The sequence below is a fragment of the Canis lupus genome, chromosome 22 (assembly GCF_003254725.2).
Source record: "Canis lupus dingo isolate Sandy chromosome 22, ASM325472v2, whole genome shotgun sequence".
NCBI lineage: Eukaryota > Metazoa > Chordata > Mammalia > Carnivora > Canidae > Canis > Canis lupus.
The window spans coordinates 6604442-6624861 of record NC_064264.1 but is presented as its reverse complement, the minus strand read 5'-3'; the positions used below and the strand labels follow the sequence as shown (position 1 = coordinate 6624861).

The 20420-nt window shown below is 45.3% G+C and overlaps 1 long non-coding RNA gene across 17 annotated transcripts in view; it reads left to right on the top strand.

The window, feature by feature from the left end:
* The window catches only part of LOC112678853 (uncharacterized), a 145166-nt gene that overhangs the window by 88254 nt on the left and 36492 nt on the right, over positions 1–20420 (top strand). For 14 of the 17 annotated variants that reach the window (XR_007404830.1, XR_007404832.1, XR_007404825.1 and 11 more), the window contains 3 exons: positions 7091–7248; positions 9688–9822; positions 11478–11637. This is a non-coding gene — a long non-coding RNA (uncharacterized LOC112678853). Of the gene's footprint in view, positions 1–7090; positions 7249–9687; positions 9823–11477; positions 11638–13338; positions 13450–20420 lie in introns of all 17 variants that reach the window. The other 3 variants (XR_007404818.1, XR_007404822.1, XR_007404823.1) reach the window with 1 other exon arrangement.

Here is a 20420-nt window from a genome sequence, read left to right as displayed (position 1 = left end):
AGACCTTCCCACTGCAGAGTTAGACAAATAAAAGGAAAAAAGAGATAGTCTCATTCCAAGATATCAACACCTGCACATACATACACCCATATACATGCATGTACATGGGCATGTCTATCACTTGTTAGTTTATAAGCCTGCTTGAGTTAATTAATCTTTCTGAGCCTTGGTTGTCTTGTTTATAAAATGAGGAAAATGAAAGGGCCAAATCATAGTTCTGTTTCAGAGATTAATGGGGAAAAAATATACATAAAGCACTTACTTAGCACAACGCCTGGAATATTCTAAGGGTTCAATAAATGATAGATGATTGTAATAATAAGAATAATGAAATCTCCTTCTTCCTGACAAAGAACCTGCAGCCCTTCAGCACTCTATAGAAAGTCAGAGCTGTCTCCATTTGGAGTTTTCCATAGGGCTTGCTATGAGGCAGAGGTAAAATGTAAGTTATGGACTTTCCATATCTACTGTTCCAAATAAGAATTCCTGGAAAACAGCATCTGCAATTGTCTGAGTTTGAGGGGACTTGCCTCCTAATTTTATAGATGAGGATACAGAGGCCCAGAGACCCAGACAAACTGGCCTGAGTTACTAAGACCAGAAACTAGCTATCATGACTCTTGGTCCTGGGATCTTTTCAACTTAACCCATTCAACATTTGGCAAGTACTTAAACAAACCAGTTCTTTGAGGAACTGGGCAAGGGAGAGGACTAGAATCTCTGCCCTCAGAGGTCTTTGTTGCTAAGATAGCAAGAAGCACTGGGAGCTAACATCAAAGGGAGAAAGGCCTCTGGATGCTCAGAGTGTCCCCACGGTTCCCATCCTTTACTGAGTGCAGCTCAAACCAAACCCACACAAATCCAGAAAGCAGTCTGCAGTGTATATAGGACTGAACCAAGGCATCCACGCTGAGAGCTCTGCTTCAGGCCTTCATCCCTCCTGAGTCCCCCTCTGTCTCTGGTTGAAACTCGAGCACTTTGTGCTCCATTAGTCCAAAAGTCTTCATTTGCAAGGAACCGATAATTTCCTAATCTTAAAAAAGAGCCAATATTTACTAAACACCTTCTCACTCACATCCATATGAGGTGAAATAAGAGAAAGGCTCCAACGTCTGTTACCGTGGAACTCACAATGTACAATCAATTTACTAAAACAAATACCTGCTACAAAGATGCAGCATTCACCACCACTTCAGAAGTGTGACTTGTCACACCCAGAGCTGCAGAAGGTATGGATGTTATGTTAAACATGACACGTGCAGTTTGAGAGTCACCCCTGACTCAAACACAAGGACTAGGGGCATAGGGGTCACCTTTGGGGTTGCATACCTTTTCCCTCCAGTGCCGAGAATAGCACCCAGACATCACAGCCAATAAATATTGAGTGAATGAATGAATAAATGAACTAAGTATGAACAATGGAGTCAAAGAACCATTTAGTGAGTTTGGACAAGTTGCTTGCCTTCTCTGTCTGCACCCAGATTCCTCATCTGGAAAAGGATCATAATTGTTGTGGGGATTATTGGTTTCATTGTATAAATCTCCTTAAAACAGTGCTGAATGTGGACGCCTGGGTGGCTCAATTGGTTAATTATCTGCCTTAGGCTCAGGCCATGATCCCAGGGTCCTGGGATTGAGCCCTCCCTAGGCCTCCCTGCTCAGCGGGGAACTCTGCTTCTTTCTTACCCTCTGCCCCTCTCCCTGCTTGTACAAGCACACACACTGTCTCTCAAATAAATAAATAAAATTATTTTTTTTTAAAAAATGCTGAATAATGTTAAATATCATTGAGTATAGATCTTCCCATTGATTATACTTTTCCTTTGTCCTCACAGAAGTCTGGCACATATTCAACAATTTAACAGATATATCTAAAATTTATTTTGGTCAAATAATCATATTAGAAAAGTTCTGAAAGTTTTCTTTGTTGTTTTTTGTTATTGTTTTGTTAAAAGGTCAACTGCTCATCAGTACTTGGTTTTGCTTCCATTATTTCATATGAAGTGTGACTTTTCTGTTCAGACTTACCTGTGCTACCAAAAGAGTGAAGCTACATTCCCACATTTCTCTTGGGTTGACCCTCTTCCTACAAAACTGGGACAAGCAACCTCCTGGACGCACTGATGCCTCCCTAGTAGTGAGCCCTTTGTGAGAGGAAGACCTCAAAAAGCTTTCCAGAGGGTGAGCTGACCATGCCAATCTCCTCACTTAAGACCCCTCCAAAAACTTCAGCTCAGTTAATAACAAAGTGTATATGGTCTGACTTTATTCAAAAACAAAGAAAGCAACTAGCAAAATGTGTGACTACCTAATGGTTAGATATTAGGAGTGACTTGCAGATATGAATTCACCGAGTCTTATGAAACAGGGATAAAGGCAAGAGGCATCATATTTAGCTTATCAAAAAAAAAAAAAGAATGGAAAAAGTCCTTGAGAACCAGAAATGGAATCCAGCCCCTGCCTCCTGGATCCACGCTTAGGGAACAGCCCATCCACCTGAAGTTCTCTACGAAAAGCCAGTGTATTGAGAAGACAGTCATCCCCATATCAAACTGCTGAATATTGATCTGCCCTAGGACATTGTATTAGTAATAACAAATAATTTGCACACAAGGAAGTATAGCAGAAGTAGTGTGGATTTTGGACTCGGAAAGACGTAAATTTAAGTACCAACAGCGTGATCTTGAACAAAGTGAGTATCTGAACATCAATTTGTCCTGAATAAAATGGAGTCAAGGATGGCACCCCAATGGAGTTGTTATAAAAATGATAGATAATATCTGTAAGCTTCCAGAAGATTGCCTAGTTCATAAACTGTGCTTAATAAAGGATGAAGATGATGATGATAACGATGAGCTTCCCTATTCAGAAAATACATTTTCAAGTTAAGCAAACGCTTTGCCTTTCCCCTGGAAATGTTGTACTTATGAAAATTTGAGGTGCTAAGATTTTATAGCTTATCAGAGCAGCTTTTTGGGAAGGAGCAATTTATCAAAATTAAATTGGCTATATTCATTTGACCATAACTTTAAATGGCCCAAACTGACTATTCCCATCTAAAACTGTTTTCCTTTCCCATCAGCTTAAGACAAACACACACACACACACACACACACACACACACACACAAGCTTACCCCAGCAATTCATTTCTCATTTTGGTTTGGGATGAAGCCAGTTGGTAAAAGGGTTCAGAGTGTGTTTATTGCCTCTTTGTTCTCAAGCATTTTCTGGGGCCTCCTGGCAGCTCTTGGGTCTGCAGCAAGCAGCAAAGCCCTCCAGGGTTGCAAAGCCCAGACAAATCCCAGGCTCTGACCATTGCCTAGGGCTGGCGCAGAACGGCTAGAAGCCTCTCCCCTCCCACCCCAAACTCCTGCTCAGAACTCTGAGCAAACACAAGGCAGGAGCCGTGCACTTGGCCCCCTGGGGCTTGTTCTTACTGGTGTTGTTCTGGAGTCGGCTATGCTGCGTCTTGCCTGGCCCCACACAGGACCTTTCCCCTTGATACTGTGAAAGACTCTGGAGTCTCTAGAATTGCTTGGCCTCGGTAAGCAGTTGTTTGGCGGAATGAGCATGCGTTCACACGTACGTGTGTGTGTGTGTGTGTGTGTGTGAAGACCATCATACCTGGTCTTAATTAATGACACTGCTGGTTGTAGACACCATAGATGCTCTGATTCTGGGGGCGCATGGGTACCTTTCCAAAGAAATTACCCAAACAGCACTAGTGCAAGCCCCCAGGCCTGACCCCATTTAGGAATATTACTCTAAGCCTGAAGGAGAAACAACTGCTCAACCCAGGCTGAGGCACCCCCATCCCAGGGCCCTCCACCCCTGCCATCATTGTACCACTTAAACACATGCTGTGATGGATGTGTTAAAAGGTAATCCAGCTCAGTGGTCAAGAGCCACTTTTAGCCTTCAGCCAACTAACGTCCAAATCTGGCTTTGCCATGTTGGGGAGTTCCATGACCCTGAGCCAAGCATATAATCTTTTTTATCCCAGTTTCCCCAAAGTAAAGTAATCATGAGGACAGTAACACCTACTTTGTAGTGCCGTTGTCAGGAGTAAATGAGATGGTGGGTGGAAAGGGCCTGACACGGTAAAAAGAGTAAAAAGTGGAATGAGAATGTAAATTGCCGACAGACTCAGTACTCCTCAGTGTTTGGGCTTTGTTTCTGTGAGTTCCCAGCAACCCCCTCAAGAGGTTAGGCGTAATGAGCATGAATTAATATGGGTTTCTGTGGGAGTTGTTATGTGACTGGTGCTTTTTCAGTTTATTTTAAGTATCAGGTATTGTGAAGGTGGGAGCCCCTAGAAATCAAAAGGCCCAGGTCACTGTCCTCATGTTGTGCACACAGGACAGGGAGATAGGAAGGTACTTGCTCAGATAGTGACAAGGTCTGGGGGGATGGGCTACGGAAGGGGTGTTAGAAAGAGGCTGAGGCCTCAGTGGTTTCCTAGGAGGGTCAGCCACAGAGCAGGGCCTTAAAGAATGAATAGGGCCTTACCCAGAAGAGAGAATCAGGATGGGGATTCTAGACAGAGAGACCATGCAGGGGCACAAATCAACAAAGAGGATGCCATATTTGGAGAGGGGTCGGTAGTTCTCCACAGTTAGAACTCGACAGGAGGCAGGGGTCTGTATCAATCTGTTCTGCTATAACAGTTTGGCTGAAGCCTCTTGAGGAAATAAAACACCAATGAGATGTCCGCCTGGCATGTCACCCCTTCTCAGTGCCCCGGTCAACCCCAGCCACAGAGGCAGGAAGACAGTAATGGGAACAAGAACCAAGGCTTGATTTGATTTAAATGGCTCTCTGAGCTCTTTCTCTGCCTTGTAAACAAATGTCTTCTCCCAAGTGCAATCTCTTCATCTGTGACATGGGATCAGGGTGGGGTGACACTTCTTCCATTTAAAGGAACTCCAGGCAACTGGAGAAACTCCTGAGTTTCTCATCACCCACTGATGAAAATATTCAGGGGCATTATTTGAATAGAGCGGCTGTTCAACACACCCTTCCAGAAGATCATACAAAGTGACTTTGCAGAAATCAATTTGACTCTTCGCACACCGTAATGGACATCTTGAATGGATTTTCCCCACCTTCCTCATGGCCCTGTGTGATTTTTCTATGTCATCCTCTGATCCCACCTGCAGGATGATGAATTATCAAACCAAAACTATTGCTTCCACTTCTGATTCCTCTGAGAAGGAATCTCACGTTACAGCTCAGAGGGAGGAAACATTAGCCCAGGTGGAAGTATTTAACTTCCTCCAGCCATCCTCCAGCACCCTTCTCTCCCATCCCCATCAAAAAAAAAAAAAAAAAAAAAAGGCAGCTGAAATCTATCAGAGCCTTAAGGGAAGAGCCAATGGACCTATTATTAAGTCTTCTGGCCCCTCAATGAGAGTGGACTGACACAGGAGGCTTCTTTTCCATGCTGGTCCTGAAAAGATCTTTTCTAGAATCTGTTAGCAGTGAAATCCTCTCAGTACCTAATCTGATCTCTGCACCTTCCGAAATCACAGCTCGACTTCCTGAAACTATGGCCAGCCCATGCTTCCTAAACACACTGCCTGAAAATCACCCATCAGGACACCTTCAGGGGTTGTCTGAGTAATGACAATTACTCGTCACAGGATCTGAGTAATGACAATTCCACTCTTCACATAAGGAGCCACAGCAAACACACAAGCATGGTCCATGCCCAGAGACATTCCCCAGCAGAAAAGAAAAAAACCTTCAGTGCCCTCACTTATGGCTTAAGATCCTAGAGCTCCTTTTTTTTTTTTTTTTAAGATTTTATTTATTTATTCATGAGAGACACAGACTCCCAGCAGGGAGCCTGATGCAGGACTCAATCTCAAGACCCCAGGATCAGGACCTGAGCCACAAAGGTTCCCCCTGGAGCTCCTTTCCCCAAGGCAACCTCAGGAATGCAGCCCATGTAGTTTGAAGAGTGGGTAAATGGAGGGATAGATAACCTAGATTGTAGGCAACTACTTAAATAAATAAATAAATATTTATATTTTATGTATGTGAAAATACTTCTAAGTTTTATGAAGTCATATATTACATAATATAAATATAAATAATATAAACACAAACACAAATATATTTTTATATATTTATAAATATATTTATACGTATTTTATTTATTTATTTACCAGCCCAATCCCAATGACCCAATGGGAAGTGTCTAGAGTTTCATACTGAAACTTATACCCTCCACTGAAAAAAACAGTAAGAAAATCTTTCACGTGAAAAGGGAAAGATTCAAGAAGGTTTTTTTAAACCCTAGTTAACTGAAAGAGCTTGTTCTTCCTTCTTATTCCAAACTTGCGCAAAAGCTCTTGGCTATATGAGTGGTTGCTTCCTGATTCACGGTTGTCCTTCCCTTTACTTAACTAATTTATTAAACACCCACTCTGCTCTGGGAATCCAGCATCACACAAACAACAGCATGGGGAGGTCTTGAAGAAAACAGACTCGGCTGGCCCAAAAGGGCAAAACACAATTAAAAGAATTCATTCTGACTAAAACTATTGTAGAAACAATGGCGCAACCAGTTTGTTTTCTTCCATTGACTTTTCCTTGGCTCTGGTATCAGTGGACCCAGCCCTAAACTCACTTCTTAGTAAAAAAGCATGTGCCCGGAGCTTGGGAAGCTCTGTGGAAGAGAGGTCAATGTCCTAGGTCAGTTGGGGGAGAACAGGAATAGCACCCATAGGGAGTGGTGTGATCCTTCAAGTGGAACAGAGACAGCTGACGCTGAGGGCTGTGCCTGAGATGACAGTGAGTCCAAAACCCTCCTTCGTAAATGAAGACATCTGGAGACAACCTTGGCAGTGCCAAGAAATGGAGACTTGGACCAATTTTACCTGGTTCTTAAGGAGTAGGAAAACTGCCTCCCGGGGTTACACATGAGGCTGAGCCATAGACTGCATGCCACCATCTCCCTACTCCCTGAAGTTCAGGATTTCATCCCACTGTTGACTTGTTCCTAGTAAACCATGTCCCATCCCCTTCTCCTTCACTACCTCCCACTACAGAGGCCACAACTTAATGTTCTCTTTGTCTTGCAGCTCGACAGAGCCAGATCCTCCCATTTTTCCCATAAGATGCAAACAGAAGACTCCTGGACGCTGCTTCCAGAATAAATTTTTCTGGGAAAAAGGAATAGTCGTAGCCAGTACAACCCTGCCATTCCCCCTTGGTGCTGCCTTGAATGTGCTTCTCACAGGTACATAGCTACCTGATGGTCAAGGTGGAATTCAAACTGGGGCCTCAGCCACCCCCAGAGCTGTTCTCCTTGCCACCATGTCCCGCTGTCTCCTTTTAATCACTTTTCTGGTCCACAAATTACAATCAGTGGAAGGAAACCAAAACATTAGGCAGTGAGGGACTGAGAAAAGTGCACTGGACCCGGTACCTGTAGAGGGATCTGAGCTCTAATGCATGGTGTTCTGGCTGTGTGGCTTTAGGTCAGTCAGTTCACCCCTCTGAGTCTCTGTGATATTGTGATTTATAGTATGAAATAAAATCTTTGAGTTTTTTCCCATTCCTAGTATACAGAGCCCCTAAAAACTCACGTAGTGATGGGAGTCAGAGAAGTATCTTTTTTATGTTAATGAGATGGTGTTTACAAAGGCCCTAGGTAATGTAAGGATGGAGGCTGGTTGCTAGGGGAACCCACCCTGTAGTTAAAGGGTTGGAACTTACAATTCCCACCCTCTGACCTCTGGGAGGGGAGACAGGCTAAAGAATTGAATTCAGTCACCAATGACCAACAATTTAATCAGTCATGCCTATGTAATGAAGCTTCCATAAAAACTCAAAATTACAGGATTCAGAGAGCTTCTGGGTTGGTGAACATGTGGAGGTGCAGGGAGAGCGAGGAGCCTGGAGGGGGCATGGCTCAAGCTCTGCACCCTTTCTCCATGCTTGCTCTCTGCATCTCTCTGGCTGTTCCTGAATTATATCCTTTTATAACAAACCAGTCATCTAATAAGTAAATGTTTTCCTGAGCTCTGGGAACCACTCTAACAAATTAATTGAATGTAAGTGGGGGGGAGGTCATTGGAACATCCAATTTATAGCAGTTGGTCAGAAACACAGTTAATCTAGATTTAGGATTGGCAACTGAAGACAGAGGCAGTCTTGCAGGACTGATTCTTTAGCCTGTGGGATCTGATGCTATTTCCAGGTAGAGAGTCTCAGAATCAAATTGAATTGTAGGACACTCAGCTGGTTGCTGGCAGGGAAAACCCACACTTTGGAATTGGGGGCAGAATTAGGGTATCATTTTCCTAATTCCTGAGAACTAGCTCCGGAAACTTCTGATGTCCATTCCAGTGTTCAGTATGGTTTTTGGGTAGTATGGTTTTAGGGTAGTATGTCCATATTCTAGAATATGGACATACTACCCTGCCTCCACCCTCCATTTCTCCTAATAAGCCACCATATTCTCAAAGTCCTGCTGAACCCACCTGCAGCTCTGACCTGTGGAGGCAGAGGACTGATGACCCAAAACATCCATGGGTCCATTCTCATTTCTGCTGGACATGAACTTCCTGATGCATTTTGAATGTGAGTCCCAAGGGAGACCTGGGGAGACCTCCCAACCACTTAAGGGAAGGGCCCAATGGTGTGGTGAGATTTGTTTCCAAAGATGAGAAGTCAGAGTCCTTACCCCACTACAAATCATTTGGCTACTCTGTATCCAGGTCTTCTTCTTTGTAAAATCAGGATAGCACTAAAATCTCCTTTATCCTAGTTCCAGCCATGGTACTGTGATGTCATATGATATAAGGCACCAGGAATTCACTTTTAAAATGATAAATCTGTCCAAAAAAAGATAAATTTGTCATTATCGAGGGTTCAGCAGTGCTCAGATAGGTCTAAGTAAGAAACTGATTATATACCTGGCATGTAAAAAATTCACACACCTCATCATTACAATGCAGAGACTTATTTCAAGGCAGGCTGATGCTACTCAGCTACATTAACTTTCTGGCCCATTACAGTGGGTGCTCATCCTTTACTCAAACAAACAAAATCCAAAGGCAACAAAGCAATAAAGAGGCGAAGGAATGTGCAGAGGAATCTCACTCTTCAGAGGACGGTTGTTAAACATCTCCACATCCACCATCCTACCACCCACCACCCACCACCTGACCTCGTGGACTGTGGTGTAATCCCTTTAAAAAAAAAATGCTCTGTCTTTATCCAACCACCTTTCCAGCATGGCTTGAGATTCATCTGTTTCTTTTAATAGAATGCATATTAATGCAGGTACTAAGGCTTGGCTCCATGGTTCCCTTACAGAAAAAAAATGTCACCATCCAAAAATCAAATCGAAATGACTTCAATGTAGGATAGCCAGCAGAGCAAGGATTCAGTTCTCCATTCAGATCTTTTCTCTCCCTTGGTTTTCCGGGACCTTAGACCAAAAGGTGTTAGAGCTCCAGGGCTCCATGGGGAGCCTCATGCTATAGCCTATGTCCACGGATTGGAATCATTCAATGAGTCTGAGGAGGCTTTTCAGAAGCCAAAAAATGACCATATTCCTCCATAGAACAAGGCTTTGTCTTGTTTCCATTAGAAAAGCTGTACCCAGGGAGATATCAAAGTGATTTCGTGCTCTTGGGTTCTCATATTGATCTTTTCCCTCTCTCAACAGTTCCCACCTGGAAAATTATCTAACTGCCCAGAGCTGTCTTTCTTTGGAAGCAGAAGACTTCCATTCCCTGCTTCTTCGTGCCCAGGGAGCTGGGTGCTCTTGTGGCACAATGAGATGTGTGTCCTCACAACAAGGGTGAGGACACCAGGGATGGGGTAAAGCCTGCTGTGTAGTGTTGACCACTACGTCTCCTCACACCCCTATGTGACTTTGCTCTCCCACTGTGCTCCTCTCCTCGGACAGCACTCAGTCTTGGAAGAACCCACCATTCTCCGTGACCACACAACTGTGATCATTCAAGCTGCCCATTGGTCAGCGTCTGCCACCTAATAGGAAGCTTTGGTCCTAGCATGAATCCATTCTCAGGAGAGACAGATTGTGTGTGAGAGGAGGTACACACAGTGGGCAGTGCCCAGGTTCAAGACCAACTGCCTAGATTCAATCTTTTTTCTGCCTCTTACCATGGCTGGAATTGTAGACGAATTTACTTTTGTCCCTCATTCCCTTAGCTGTTAAGGGACATAATGCATCTGTAGACCTCACTGTGTTGCTGTGGGGGTTGAATGAGTTAATTGGCATGAGGCTTTAAGAACTGTGCTGGGCAAGGATGCCTAGGTGGCTCCCGACTCACTTTCTTTTTTTTTTTTTTTAAGATTTTATTTATTTATTCATGCAAGACACACAGAGAGAGGCAGAGACACAGGCAGAGGGAGGAGCAGGCTTCCTGCAGGGAGCCTGATGCTGGACTCAATTCCAGGACCCCGGGATCAAGACTTGAGACAAAGGCAGACACTAACCAGGCAGATGCTCAACCACCAAGCCACCCAGGTGCCCCTCCAACTCAGTTTCAACTCAGGTCATGATCTCAGGGTCCTGGGATCAAGTCCAACATTAAGCTCCAAGCTCTGCTGAGAGACTGCTTGGGCTTCTCTCCCTCTGCCCCTTCTCCCCACACATGCACACTCTCTGTCAAGTAAATAAATTGTTAAAAAAAAAGAAGAAGAAGTGTGCTGGGCTATATAGTAAGCATTCAGTAAGTGCTAGCCATTATTATTTTTTAAATGTGGAGAAAAGAGAAAACTCTCATTTATTGAGCATTGCCTCGGGCCAGGCACAGTGCAAAGCACTTTACATTCATTATTTAATGCTCTTGGCCACTCAATGAGACACAAGTCACTATGTGTATTTTTACTGAGTGAAGAGGTTAGGCACCTTGCCCAAGACCACGATGCTAGAGAACGGTACATCTGGGATAGGATCTGAACCCAGGGCTGTCTCATCTGAAATCCTATGTGGAGGCGTGTGTAGAAGAAGCAATATTATTCCAAGAGAACCGTAGTTGGAAGAACTATGGTGGTGACTAACAACAAAGCAAATGGCAGAGAAGGGTATCCATGTGAGGACCATCTGCTGGTGGAATGCAGGGCTCAGCTCAGTAACTATAGTAAGACAAATATCCTTTTTCTCAAATATACTAAAGGAAAGTATGACAGATGCCACAGGTTGACCAACCCAGCTGTTGTTCCCAGTCCCATTCCCCCTTTCTCACAGAATCTCAATTTTAAGAGAGTAACACTTCATGCATCCCTGGGGAATACCTCATGGCCCTTTCACTCGCCTCCGCTAGCTACTCACATTCCTGTCCTTCCTTACAGCTAGCCGCCCAGGTCAGATCATGGGAGATATAAGGAAAATTTTCTTGAAGCCTGAAGAAAAAACTTGTTTCTTAAAGACCAAAAATCTGTAGCCTAATAAAAAGAAAGTCTTTTGCCCTTGCCCCTTTCTTTAAGCTTGGGATGCACATGCAATGTCTGGACCTGCAGCCGCCATCTTAAGGTCACAAGCAAAAGACCATTAACACTGAGGATGGCAAAGAAGGATGGAAAAAACATGGAAGGATCATCAAGTGACTGAACAGTCTCCGACACCACTTAGCTCCAGACTTCTTAAGTAAGTAATAAATGTAATTACGAGTTCACTCACTCATAATATTTAATCAAGTGTTCTGTTCCTAACGGACGGACAGAAGTGAAAGCTTAGCCTAGTCAGAATTAAACTCCTCCGTCTGCATTCTCATGATCCATGGATTGTGCCTCATCCGGCCTGATGTTTCCAAGACTAGTTGTTTACACAACTTTCCTCTTCCCCTTTTTATCGCCAACACTACCACCCCCAGTATCACCTGTGACAAGCTATTTGAAGAAAGGAAGCCTGAATCATTTTTTTAGCCACTGCCCCCGCTCCCCAACCCCACCTGCCATAGTGACTTACTATACCATTCCATCCTGAATCATCACGTCCATTGCAGACAGAAAGGCCAGCACACACACACACACACACACACACACACACACACACACACTCACATATACATACACAGAACCACATATGGTTATGGACCTGAAGCAGGCATCATTCAGCTACAAGTACTGAACCTCTGGTCAAGGTCTCAACATACTGGGAAGAAGAGGGAGGGATGAACCTAAGTGGAAATAGACTGAGTGGGGGGGGGGGGGGACACTAGAAAGCATGGGAAGAGGGAAAGAGAGAGAAAATAAACCAACACGGCAACAGCTCAAGGGCTTGACATCAGCGAGATTTACGGCACTAATATGCCAGGCTGCCTGCCGTAATTAGTTTCTGTAAAAACCATATCTCCTCGCTCAGATTCAATTAAATCATACAGTGTTTATTTGAGAGCTTTCTTATTACATGATGGGAGGACTGGCAGGGCCCCAAGCTCAGCTAACCCACCTGTCCCTTGCCTGGCACAATTTATGTGTCAGTCACACTGTTTTCAGGGGGTCAGGCAGTGAGGAGATGAATGGGTGAGTGTGTGCCCTGACAGAGACATAGGAAGATGCCGTGTGACACAAGCCTGGCACTGAATGATGTTGCCTTTTTCAAAACTTGAAAAGAAAACACGCACCAGAAATAGGTAACCCAGTGTTTGATGCAGGCATTGGTTATCTTACCATCCATCCCCTTCCTGCGGAGGAGGCAAAAACCAGGGTGAATTCTTCTTAAAGATCATTTAAGAACAAGCGATAAGCTTGTCAGAGAAGATCCTGATGAGGTAGGGAAAGAAAAGCATCTTATTCAGGAAATTCATCTGTCTGAGATTTCCTGGTCACTGTACAGAGGTGCTTTTGACTGGATGCGCTTTCTATGCCACTCTTCATCGCCTTAGAATGAATAAACAGCTCCTCAAAATGCCCTCAGTATGAGACATGTGCATGTGGGGAGGGGCCTGGAGGAGAGCAGAGTCCTGGTCAGAATGAGAAAATAGAGGTCGCTGAATGACACCACGCTCAGTGGCAAGAGCGATTTCTTCCTCCCGAACCTGAAATCAATATTAAATTAAATCTGCGTGCTTCATCTCCATGGGTAACTTCTGAGCCTTCTTCATGGCCAATCACGATTCCTTCACCCTCATCCATTCACTTGCATGACGTGTGTGTGTGTGTGTGTGTGTGTGTTTCTCTGCCAGTAAACTACATATTCCCATAGGAGAGAAACAGCATAACACATCAGCTGCTCCCTATTACTAAAGAGTTAGCCAGAAAAACATCTTTAAAAACTGCGATCTGCAGGAAAGAAGAATAAGAGATAATGCTTTAATTCTGAAACTACCTGTCTCCTGCTTTCCAGCTCTGTCACCTGGGGCAGGTCTGTGAAGGGAATACTGACCTTGGGCAAAACCCGTTCTGAAATATTACTCTGAGTTTCTGATGATGCTTCTCTCTCCTTGTTCTTGTTCTGGTGAGTGATTATTTGCTACCGTCTTGATCTTCTAATTCCCTAATTTCTCTTGGTCCAATCTTTCTGGGAGACAGTCATTTCTTTGTTGAGATTGCACTTGAGAACATGGCATAAAATAATAACTTTAAAAGCTTTCCAAGACTTGAGACAATAGAATGAACTTCAATGCAGTTTTCCCCCCCCGAGGATATTCTTTTTTTTTTTTTTCTTTTTAAATCATTGTGATTCTTTTCTGCCAGTGGGTGGTCCTCACTGTTCTGTGACTATCCTTAAACCCAGCTTTGCTACTTTGTTGGTTTAACTTCTGTTCTTTACCCAGAAGCATGAAAGCATCTCAGTTATAAAAAGATTCATAGTCAAAGACAAACAACCCACCGAAGAAATATGATGTCAATTAAACTATAGCAGAAGCATTGCATTTCTTTAAGTAAAAGCACACAATCTGCAGCATATGAGGAAAACAAACTAACATTGAGCTCTGACCAGATGCTGGACACCTTGAGTAAATCCAAACAACAAACTTCAACGCAGTTGTTATATTTTGTAAGTGAGGAAGCTGGAGTTTGGGAAGGTGAAGTTCTTTGCCCATTAACCCAATGACTGGCCAAGATTGAACCCTTATCAACAGAACCCCCAAATCTGACATACTGCTTACATCTTGGCAGTGAAACATATTCCCCACTACCCTTAGATACCTTCACTCTTCCATGCCCACATCCTTTCCTGTGCCTGAGAGTAGTGCACGGGCAGTCTAACCAGAAGCAACAGCTGATGATGAGGTTCCCTAAGTGCGAAAGACATCAGTCAATGTCCTGTGGAAACCTCAATAGCACAGCTCACGTGTCTAGGCTGTAGGACGCCCAGCACACCGAATGTCCTTGGTGACTACTGAATATCACCAACAGGAAGGGGAGATCATCATCCCTAAATAGTAGACCATTTCAAAATGGTATCCTATTCCCCATGGTCCAGGGCAGTGGCCTTGCTTAGCTCCTTGGTGCTGTGGTCCTAAAAAAGAGATCTCTGACCTCTATCCTACTAGAAAAGAGGAAGGCTGTCTGCTTCATTACTTGGCGTCAGAAGAAGCAGAGGACTCTGTTCTGGGCCTGTGTTCTCAGCTTGGGAAGCACCCATATGTTGGTCTCCCTTATAGCTTTTCACAAAATCAGCCTTACTGGTTGGCCCCAGCCCTGACAAGGAGACAGAAGGTGTCCTCCAACACACCCAGCCCAGGGGAAGAGTTACCCCTGCCTCTCTCCTAACCATGGTGTTGTCTGTTTCATCCCTGTGCTAATTAGGAGCACAGATCCAGAGCCAGATGGCCTGAGTTCAGAGCCCGGCTCTGCCGCTTACTGGCTGTGTGACCTCGCAGAATCACGCAGTGTCTCTGTGCTCTGTCTATGAAATGGAGAAGGGTAACAGGGCCTTACCCTAGGTAATCGTGAAGGTCAAATGAGGGACTATTTGCGAACTTCTTAGAACAATGCTGACGAGTCGAGGCTCTCCATACGATATTGATTTCTAATATAATTGTTAATATGGCTCCTGATGCGTTTTAGAACAGGCAACCTCCAGAAATCTTTCCTCAAACCCACTCAGTTATCAAAAGTAACAGAAGAGACTGAGGATCCAAGATCCTGTGACAGATGCTATGTGGTGGAAGGCAAGGAGCCCTGAATTAGACGTCATCACCCTGGGAATAAGTCCCCCGTCTGCCTACATGAGCCACAGGACCCTACACACATCATAGGACCTCCTCACACCTCCTCATTCCCACCTGTTACGGATAGAATGATGTCAAACCAAAATTCATATGTTGAAACCCTAACCCCCAATGTGCTAGCATGTGGTGAGGGGGACTTTAGGACATAACTAAGGTTTGATGCAGTCATAAGAGCGGGGCTTTCATGATAGGATTAGTGTCCTTATAAGAAGAGACTCCAGAGAGCCCTTTGTCTCTCTCCATTCTGTGTGAGGACACAGCCAGAAGGCACCTGTCTATAAGCCAGGAAGACGACCCTGCTGGCACCTTGACTTCTAGCCTCCAGGACTGTGAGAAAGTAGATGTCTGTTGTTCAAGGGACATCTGTGGCATTTTGTTAGGGCAGCCCGCACAGACTAAGATGCTACCCACACCTGAAACCAGCCATCCTTCCAGCTGCTTCCCCACGTGCTGGCAGAGAGAAGGCTTTTCACACACGGGGAGGCTCCCACACAAGACCCCACGGCAGGAAGGGTTTCAAGGCTGGTAATGACTTAAAGACTATCAGAGTATGTGACTGCAAGGGTCCCTCTGGCTCTAGCAGAGCTTCTGCAGCACCAAGAAGAGAGCTATTAGCTCCACTGGCTCGGAACTACTACCAGAAAGTAGTTCTAGCCACATAGAGTACGCAGAGTAGTAGTTCACATAACTGAATTTCCCATACAACCCATTTCTTCCCCTTGTCATTTTGTCTGTTTGGTAGGAAATCTTCCTGATGTACATTACATACTTTATCTCCTTTTTTTTAAAGATTTTATTTATTTATTCATGAGAGATGCAGAGAGAGAGAGAGAGACACAGGCAGAGGGAGAAGCAGGCTCCTCTCAGGGACCCTGATGCGGAACCCAATCCCCAGACCAGGATCACGACCTGAGCCAGAGGCAGATGCTCAACCACTGAGCCACCCTGGCGTCTTGATACTTCACCTCCTTAAGAAGTATGTGCACACAGGCATGTACATCCACAAATATATTTAACTTTCCTCAATGACATGTTGGCATCCTTCTGAATACCAATAAAACAAGACCTTTGGTGGCCTTTAGGCTCTGCAGCACTCTTTGCCTCCAATATCATCTGGCGGTGCTAAGTGACTGTAAGCTCCTGTCATATCAGATGTCACTCTCTGTGTGGATCTGACCAGCTGCCTCCACAGCTCTGTGTGATGCATAGTTTTCAGGGACGAGATCCTCACGGCAGCTTCACATCACTTACATGGGATTAAATGCACGGCCCTTCGGGGCCAGCTGTGTTTCCCAGTGGCTCATATCTCTCCCTAACTAGGCTGGCACCCGTGGGCTCCCCTCGCTGCCACGACTTGGGGTGCTAGGCATCTGAGTGCCAGACTGTGGGCACCACTACAGATGGAACTGCTCCGGGGGCCCAGGCCCTCAGGGTCCTCACAAGGGATGCCACAGACAGTGAGTAAGAAGCTGCTCATCACCCACATTCTGAACACGAGGTGCTGGAGACAGAGATGACCGCCGTGGATTGTTGTGGGCAATCTGATGACCAAACGTGGGAGCCAGCTACTGTGGGAGGGTCCTGACAGTCAGAGAAGCCAAAAACATTTCTATTGAAGGCATACACAGAGGATACTGGTGAAGCAATAAAAAAAAAAAAAAAAATGCATTCTGAGGACATGGAGACAGGCAGGGATGAACCAAGAAGGCTTTGGAAAGCCCCATGACCACCCACCTTGGCTGCTAGGGGAGCAGCGACTGGGTTCCCAACCGAGACCTTCCTGCACCCAAGTGATATGGGTCCTGTTGGCCCTCCGATCAAGGCCCTGTTCACATGAATCGGCTAAATGATTGTTTCCATGACAACGACCGATGCTCAGAGTGCCAGGAACAGGAGGCAACGACCACGCCGGAAACAGGCCTGAAATTCGCTCGGATGGAGCCAAGATGAGCAGGCTCCGGGCAGGTGGGAAGCGGGGGGCCCCCATGGGAGCAGCCCGGGCCCCTGCCAACCCTTTCCAGAGAAATGCTGTCGCTGTGTTCCCTCACACCTTGCCTGCGATCGCGCTCCTCCGGGCTTTAGCAACCGGCTGATGTGTACAGTTCTGACCTGCTCTTTTTCCTCCACCCCAAGCCCCTGTCGGGGCTCCACACACTTGACCAGTCAGAACATTTCCACTGCTTCGACCCCTACCGAGAGATTATGGACAGGGAATCTACCCCACTAGCTTTTTTATTTTGGTGTTGATCCCATGCCCTCTGTTTGGGAAAAGTCCTTGTGTCTTTTCAAATGACTTTTGGCCGGAACAGCAAATTTGCTTCGTGAGACTCTGTCTCAATTTCTGTCTCTCTCTAACGTTACTCACTTTGTTGCCCTGGAGACAAGAGAAAATTCACAGCTCTCTCTCTCTCTCTCTCTCTCTCTCTCTCTCTCTCGGCAAAATTGCATGAGATTTTTAAAACTTTAAGCAGGGAGAAAATGCCTGTTTCTTAATCCCAATATTTTGTCTTTCATCTTCTGTTTATTCAGCTCAGAGCCTCAAGGTCAGGTTAAAATTAAAGTCCCACTAAATTACTCTGGTTTGTTTTGCCAGTTCTAGGAATATCTTCTTCGTCAATCCTTCACCAGGATGTGATTTCAAAAATATGTTAAAACCAGGCATTTATTCATCTGCACACACTTAGTGAATTCTGTTGAGGGCTTTCTATGTGCAGACAGTGTGCTGGATGAACAAGACTGTATCTTTGCCCTTTGGAGCTAATGAGGCCCAAACAGGGGACGACAGAGGAAGCAATTAGAACACATGATAAATGCTGCAATAGGAGGGTGTGAGGGGTTCTAAGGGGGCAGAGGAGGAGCCCTTGATTCAGGATTGGGAGGAAAGGGGGAAATGGATGTAAAGGAGAAAGGAAGTAATCAAGGCAGTCCCCCAAGAGACAGAAGAGATGCTGAGCAAAGGCCTCCAGGCCTGTGACACTTAGATTCAGGAAGTCTCCAGAGAAGTGCCCAGCTGGTTCAGGGAATGCTTATTGAGTCAAGGAGCATGAGTAGAAAGTATTCTAGGAAGGAATAAACTATGTAAAGGCACAAAGACAGAACATGGAAGGTTTGAGTCCTCAGGCCATAATGATGAGAAACTTAGGAAGGGCTGCCCACATGGCATGGTTAGACCCCTCCCTCTAAGATGACGGACATGAGCACCAGAATGTCAGATAGGAGGAGCAGGTCAGGGCCACAGCTGGGGCTGAGAATTGTCCTTGAAAAGCAATCTTCAAGCTGCCTGTGTTTTGAGAGGCTGCTTGCACTTGAACACTGGTCAGAGTCCAGGGAGGGAAAGTTGAAGGATGCCCCAGAGAAGCTTCGCTGGTCTGACAGATGGCGATACCCTGGAGCTGCTGCTTCTGGACAGAGGGCCAAATTGCCCAGGGGTAGTGGGACAGAGATGATGCGGTGTGACAGCTGAGTCCAGCACAGGGGCCTCCCATGCACACTGGCAGGGTTGCCCAGCTTGGGAGCTTGAGTCCAAGTTTTGATCTTCAAAACAACCACATAAATCAGAACCCAACATAAGGGGGAAGGTGGTTTTCCCATGTCACATGAAAGGGCGTCATTGAGGGCAGTGTTGATGGAGAATGAAGCCACTTGAGGGTGGGGCTCACACAGGTTCCCACATCTCCAGGGATGCTTCGAATTACTGCCCACTCACTATATTTTCCCAGTGACTATTTGTTGCCCCCTACCCCCCAGCCCATCTGCCATTAGAACTGGATCATGCTATTCAGACAACCCCTAGAAGGGGATAAACTAACTGTTGAAAAAAACCACCATTGCTCATGCTGTGAATTCCAATTCTCACTCTAATGGCAATAGACTTTGTAAGACTGTTGAGAAGGCATTTTATCAGGACTCTCAGACCTTTCTTGTTTGTTTGTTTAAACATAGAAAGACCCAAAAGCTCTTTTGGCTGGCCATACGTATCAAGGAATGAGAGAAGGTAGGGAGCGATATGAGGGTGATTCCTACCCCACAGGAAGAAGAGGAACCAAGATAAGACTGTGGCCTGCCCACCCCCCCCCCCACCCCCGCACCCCTAGAGCTTCCCCTCTCCTTCCTCCCACTCCAGCCCTGGAGCTCAGAATTGTGTCTGGAGGTGCCAGACAGGAACTGCAGACCAGTCAACCTGGCACTACAATGGTCTCCTATGGTGACGGGAGGGGTCTGGGAAAATGAGCCTGAGGGTGTCCTCACAGAGGCTTGCATTCCTCCCGCATGCTTGGCCACTAGGAGCACACAGGTCTCCTGAGGAGAACAGAATCATCTGGAGGCACTGAGGAAGGCCCGCCACAGAGGAGGCAGGTAATAGATAATATGTGAAGAGTAGAAAGAGTGGACAAATGGATGGCTGGATGGCTAGACAGATGGCTTCATGGCAATAAGTCAGAAACCCAAGTCCAGAGGAAAAGCTGGGTCAGAAATGAAAGGCCGTTGCAAGGGACTAAGGATAAAGGGCTGTCAGAGGATACCCCCATGATTTCTTTCAACGATTTGCTCCTTGTGGAGACCTGTTGTTACTGAGGCGGACAGCCCTGGGGCAGGCCCCCTGGGCGAGGGAGGGAGAGAGGAGAAATGAGGGGTGGTCTTAGGCTTTTAACAAAGGAAGCTTCTAGTCACTTGTCTGTTACTCTCTTAGGGATAAAATTAAAATCCACGAAGACTCTAAAAGTATCTATTTTTATATGATCCTTCTGCCATATAACCATGGGTTGAAACTACCATGAGAAATGTCATCTTTAAATCCAGAAAGTAGTATGACATGGAAAGTACCCAAACATAATATAAAATCCTTATTTAAAAAAAAAACTATTTTGCTATATCCTCCAAACCTTCACCTATTTACAACCTTTTGAGTATTTACCTATAAACAAATACTAAGCTCTATTTATATTCACACAGGAATTCCCCGAGGTAGTAATAATGCTCTCCAAATCCCCAGTCAAATTTCATTTAGATGGAATGGTCCAGACAAAACCACGTACTCTGTGTTTGGCCCCTCTTCTCTGCCGGAATCCAGTGTTCTTGCCAGAAAGCAAATATACTGTTTTTGTGACTTCATCCTGAGATTCCTGTGCCACTTTTCATATTTCAGTGTTTCTAAGAAGAGCCACGCAAACCAGACCAGATTTGGTTTAGTGAGAGGGTGTCACAGGAAGAATTTGCCCTCACCCACCTCAAGATTGCCTCAGTTACT